Genomic DNA, 6,847 nt, shown 5'->3' with positions numbered 1-6,847 from the left:
TCCGAGAATGCGGTTGCATCATAAGGTCACAATTGAACAGATTGAGCAAGTTCAAATTGACGTAACATGAAACCTATTAGTCCGAAAGCACCGTGGAGAGCAACAAAAGTCCACAGACCACCTAATTAACATCAACGAGTAAAATCTCCTCGTGCTTCGGGATCCCCCAATAAAAACAAAGAGTGGGCTAAACTACTAGCAGGAAATAAGGCTTGAGCAGTCACCAAATCTCCATGCTCACTTTCTTTAATATTGCACCCAACCCAACCCCTTTTTGTTTAGATGACAGACAGCATCCACGTTGAGTTTCCCTTTATTTTATTAAATTGCAAATTTAGTTCCTAAACTTTTTTTTTTTTTTTTTAAGTATAATGTCTATGCCATCATTAATAAAGCTATGATATAGGATAACATATTTATGGATATCCCTATTATACTGTGAAATGATAATGCGAAACAATCTCAAGTAACATTGAGATTTCACAGAGGAGTTATGCCATCAAATCTTTAAAAATTTCTAGCACTGCAGAATACTTTGAGTAAAATTAAAGGAGACAAACTTAGTCTAAACAAAGATCCCTTCAATAAAAAAAAGAAAAAAAGAAAAAAAAAAAAAGAAGAAGAAGAAGAAGAAGAATTTCATACTCGAAGTATAGTGCATCCACTTCAGTGCTTATATCGAGAATAAAAGGAAATTATTTTGATAATTCTTAATTGGATTTAAAGAATTTTGAGATACTCAACAAATCGATACACGTTCCCTCATCAAAAATAGGTAAGACTAAAAACATAAGGCAATTTGATTATGATATGAGTTTGGCCAAGATCCCTCTTTAAAACTATGTTCAAACATATTACGTCCATGGATTTGACCATTACATGTAAGTTGATCCTTCACAAATTGTTCGTAAATACAGTTGGGTCAAATTAACGTTTTACCTTTGTAATTACCTCTTACTCCTTAAGTACCACTATCTCTCCAATGAATAATCTATTTATGGTCCTGTCATAAACCAAGTCCCTCTCGAGCTAATGAGAGAGTGGATACCCTTTGTTCAAGACCCAAAATTAGTACTTAAAGGAACTACTCATCTACTTACTGTAAAGGGGGAAGGAGTGAATTCTGTCTTATGTAATTATGTTCCCAAATCTCCATTTGGTCTCGTCGCCAAAATGGTAGGCTTATTGAGTCAGACCTATACAAATAAAAGAACAAACCATCACATGCAAGAGTTCATTACTCACTCATGATTGAGATCGGATTACTATGAAATATTGATCTCTTCAGTCAAGGGCATTACAAAAAGAGATTGATGATTTTGCAAACTGGTTTTATACAAACTCATTGTATAAGATATCCTTATTCACTTGTCTCCACACGAACGATTTGGATCACGCTGTTTGTAACTTTTACAAAGTGGATCATATCCATAGTGTTACCAGGATAAAACGTCCAACCTTATCCATATACTATAGACCCAATAGGTTATTATTTGAACATTATCCACTTGTATGTCAACTACATATTGTTCAAGTCTCATGAAATAGCCTTGGATTTTTACTGTAGTGGATAACTCATTATTGCATATCTAAAATAATCAGCTATTATGTCAAATAACTAATTAACTACGAGATTTTAGGGCATAAATCTCAATAATCTCCCACTTGCACTAAAGCGAGTGAGACATGTGTCCTATAGCATACCCAATACCCTACATGTTCTCCCACTTGCCCTAACAAAGTAGAAACATGTCTCATAGTCCTAGACATTCTAGGTGACCCCACACTCTTTAGCCTAGAGACTCCTTTTATATAAATCAAAATATATGTCATAAAAGCCCATTTTGGTCAACACCATGATGCTTTCTCTCAGTTTGCCTTTACCTTAGGTTTTGGTGTTTTTTAATATCCTTAGTTCCAGTCTTTGTACCATTATTATCTCATAAAGTGTGGTAGACTAATTCATATCTGAAACAACTTTCAGATTTGTAAAGATATTTTATGGCTACGCAAATTATTACTTCACAAGTAAAACAATTACCTTGTAGTCCATGCTATACCAACCAGGATAAATCTTAACATGGATTTCTCTAAACCTCTGTACGATCTAGTATATCTTGTCAAATATCAAATCTTAAATTCCATACAAGCAAATTTCTCATTATCCATAGATATTTTGAGTTAATTTTTATACTCAATAGTCATACCATTGATTTAACCGATATATTTAATCAATTGTATATTAAATATTAATTAAGTCTCACGTATTAATTATCTCCTACTTAAAAAAGATAATGAATCATATGCTCTCAACACTTGAGGTGTCTTAGGAGTCTTTTCCTTAGACTTTATTAACTTTACTTTAGAACGATACACTATTATTCTATTCGAAGTTATTGCATCTAACATTTGACAACAATTTTGTAAATGTAAGATGCTTGAGGCAAGTTTAATATCATGTCCTTAAAAACTCCATTTGGACATCTAATATGCAAAATCATTTCATATCAATTATTTGAAATTGGTTAGATAATCAAACTTTTATACGGAAATGTAACAAGAGACCAATATATAATAGACAAACTGTCCACTTAGCAATAATTTTCTTGTCTGTACAAAAGTATTATTAATTTATTCAAAGTCATGAGTTATGATGCTATATCAATCCCTTATTTTTAAAGATTCTAATTATCGAAGTCATTTCTCAAATGAACGTATACAGTTTTGGCAAAATTTTATTTCTCCTAGGCTTAATGTCGATGTTTGATCTTTATGGACATTATCGAATCCAATCAATCGAACATCTAGCTTAATTGAGAAATTAATTAATACATTAGGGTGTTTGTCTCGGCTACCTGAGCAAGTAGGCCAAGCACACTCATGCATGAGAAATAATTTACAAAAATCTTAGGATTAATCGAACAATTGGATGACTCCTAATTTCTAAGCTAGACTTTTTTTTTTTGAATATTTCTTGCACTTTATTTTCCTCGCTTCAATTCTCATCTCCTTACCAACCCTCTCATTTACCACTTTAGATAGAAATCTTAATTGGTTCGAAACTATATTTGCGCTTCCCTGTAGATCAATCCGATCTTGGACTCCACGATGGATCAAGAAGAGTTACATGTAATGCTTTTTTACAATTAAAGTTTGTGTGTTCATATTGCGTTTATTTGGCAACAAACTCATGATAGCTAAAATCTTGTCTTTAGGTTGTCTTGACAAGAAATTGTTTTATAACAATAAAAGCTTTTGTACGAGAATTAGAAGTTTTAGTCAATAAATAAAATTCATAGTTTTTTCTTGTGTTGAATGGAATACCACTTCATCATTGGAGATCCACTTATTAAGAATTTTCACACAACTATTACATTTATAGTACGCCAAGAGTTATGTTTTCTGCAAAAATAAGACCGAGGAACTATCTTTCGTTTCTTCATGATTTTCTTTCAAATTGTAGTTTGACATAAACGTAGAAAGAGGAGTAAAATTTGATCTCTTTAAAGAATAAAGTCGAAATTGTTGAGAATAGTAGGGGTGTCGGTTTTGGGAGAAAACTGAAACTGAAAACCTACCAAAAAATAGTGTGAAATTCGCCCGACCATCGGTTGGACTGGTCGGTCGGTTTGGTTTTTTTTTAAGAGGAGCCAAGGTGAATGAAAAGTAAAGATGAATTGATCATGTGTTATTGTTGGGTTAATAAAATTAACAACTTTTTTAATTCTAAATCAATCATTTTTCTTATGAAAAAATTTAAATAAATCATATAATGGGTTTGAAAATTAGGCAATATAAAAAATAGTAATAAATCAATACTAAAATAGTAGGCTTGGACTTGGGTTGTTGGTGATGGACTTGCTTTTATACTTAGTTTTTTTAAAAAAAAAAACAAATATATATACGTTAGTCGATTTTCAAATATTTTTCGAACAATCGAAAACCAACCGATCGACCGTGGGTTTGATGTATACCTCTATTCTTTATTGTTAAGCTAAGCAAATAATTGTGTTTTTTTTTTCTTCAATGGGTTGATTCAAGGTATTTCAACTTTTTAACTTCTTTTGACTTCATTTTATTTAAAAAATTAAATTGCTACATTGAATTCCATTTTCTAGATTTTTTAAAATTTAAAATTTATTTTTAGACCACAATTCAACTTATAATAAAAAAATACATCGTAAAAATCACATACCTATTAGTTATGTACTAATATTTTGAATGAAAAATACATTTAAAATAGTTTAAAAAATAAAGCCTACAATATAATTTTGAAAATAGATATTTTAACCTCAAAGAAAGAATAATGGTCTAGTTAGACATAGAACTTGGAAAATTTTCATACGATATCTACTTATTGTGTGCCACACCAATGTAGTTTTAAAAATATAGTAAGACTTCTTGATATCAACATGGAGTGTACAAAAATTTATGAGGGGAATTTTATAGCATAAATAAGGAGAATATGTTACTGTAGTACTACAAAAAAAATTGGAACTTGGAACAAGCGAATAGTTTCTACCATAGAATTAAATTTCGGTTGAAATGTCATTGATATTTCCACATTTCTATGGGTTCAATATTGACGTTAGGGGTGAACCGATATTTTCATTATATCATAAAAGAAAACCCACGAAACATAAAAATGTTGGGTTGTATGTCCTAAAATCTGCAGTTTGTAATATCAAATATATTATATTTGCAATAAAGATGTTTTTGAGGTTTATTCAATAAATTTGTTATTGAATATGTAAATTGCGTAAATCCAATAAACTAAGATCAATGGCTACTACATGAGTACTCGGACTTTATGTGGAGATATAAGAATGAATCAAGTTCAAGTAGATAACTAAAATGGTCTATAGTATATGAACAATATTGAATACCTTATTCTGGTAACACTATTTGATACGGCCCACTTTGTATTTAGTACAAATGATGTAATCCTGAATCGTTCACGTGGAGACATACGGGTGGATGTGTCCTTTGCAATGAGTTTGCATAAGTCCAGACCGAGAAACAAGTCACTTTTACTTCATAACGCTATTTACTGTTTAAGACTGACTATTTCAAAGCGATGACCTAGATAACTCGACCTTAATCATGAGCTAACTATGGACTTCTGTTTATTCAAGATTATCCTTATATTTGCATAGGTGAGGGTTGGCTTGGCAACGCCGACTCAATAAGCTTCTCATTTCAAGGGTGAGATTGAGTAGATAGCTGGGGACATAGGGTGCAAGACATAATTCACTCATTGTAAGATATAATTCACTCCTACCCACTTTTAGAGATAGTTGAGAGGTTGTTTTCTTAAGTATTGATTCTATGTCTTGAACAAGAAGTCTCACCCTCTCATTGGCCCAAAAGAGATTTGGTTTAGTGATTGGATCACAAGCCAATTGTTCATTAGAGAATTAGTGGGACTTAAGAAGCAAAATGTAATCTCGGGGGTAAAGCAACATTTGACCCAACCGTTATTACAAACAACTTGTGAAGGATCAACTTATGGATTATGGTTAAATCAAGTGAACAGAAATATATCTACAGAGGGGAGTGCAACTACTGGGCTTTAGTGAAGTGACTCGGTAGTTAACGAATGTTGATTAATTCGGTTTAAAGAATTTAATCCATTAATCTCGGATCGTTGGAGCCCATGATCTATAGGTCCATTAGGTCCCTACTAGCTCACAAACGGATTAAACCTTAGAGTGATGAGTAAATTTGAATTGTTCAAATTCGAATGAAGGGAACTAGTAATTATATATGATATAATTACACATTTAATTATTGAATTGAACGAAATTGGAGAATTGGATATTTAAATTCGGTTTAAATATTAATTACATGAATAAAGATTCATGATTGTGAAATTGATGTTTAATTAATTTAATATTTGATATTAAATTAATATAATTAATTTAAATTGTTTAATTAATTATTAAGAATTAATTTTATATGAAATTAATTATACACAAAATCAATAAGGTTTTAATATAGAATTAAATATCTTGTTTGTTTTTAATTTTGAAAATAAAAAGAAAATTGAATTTCAAATTGAAATTCAGTTTTAAATTTGGAAAACCCATTAGTGGGTTTATACAACAAAATACACCAAATTTCCCACTTAATACCACAAGTAGGTGGCGTCATCCCTTGAGACAATTTGAATGCATGATGGAAATGGATAAAGCTCAGTTTAATTAACTGAGTTAAAGGCCATGCAATAAGAATTTGAAAGCTAAGTTGTTGATGAAGTTGTTTTTCATTCGGTAGCTGAAAATCAGAAAACTCTCCTTTAAAAAATTTTCTAAATTTCAATTTATTTTGGATGTCACAGTCTAATTTAAGATCCTAGAGAACACACGGAAGATTCAGTAGTGATTTACAAGATTTTGGTGAGGAGATTCAAGTTGGAACTTGAAGAATTTGAAGTCTTCAAAAGTATGTTTTCAGAAATCCTCTTTTTATCTTATGAATATACTTATTTAGATGCTATAATTGATGAATTAGAGTGTTTAATGATGATAATTTATGTTAATTGTATGCTAACTTCATTAAAAAAAATAATCATCAAAACATCACTAATATAAACATAATATAAATAATATACATATTAACTCATTTGAAATTTTAAAATAAAACTTTTTTAAATATAAAAAAATGAATAAAAATATTTAATATAGTAAAATTTTGGACGTTGATAGACACTGATAAACTTCTATCAGTGACATTGATAGACACGGATAGAAGTCTATCGACGTCTATAATTGATAGTTCTAAAATTTTGGTATATCTTATAAATATTTTCAACAATTTTATTATTTAAATAATTTTTAAAAAATAT

The sequence above is a fragment of the Benincasa hispida genome, chromosome 3 (assembly GCF_009727055.1).
Source record: "Benincasa hispida cultivar B227 chromosome 3, ASM972705v1, whole genome shotgun sequence".
Taxonomy (NCBI): Eukaryota; Viridiplantae; Streptophyta; class Magnoliopsida; order Cucurbitales; family Cucurbitaceae; genus Benincasa; species Benincasa hispida.
Note: the sequence above shows the minus strand (reverse complement) of the source record.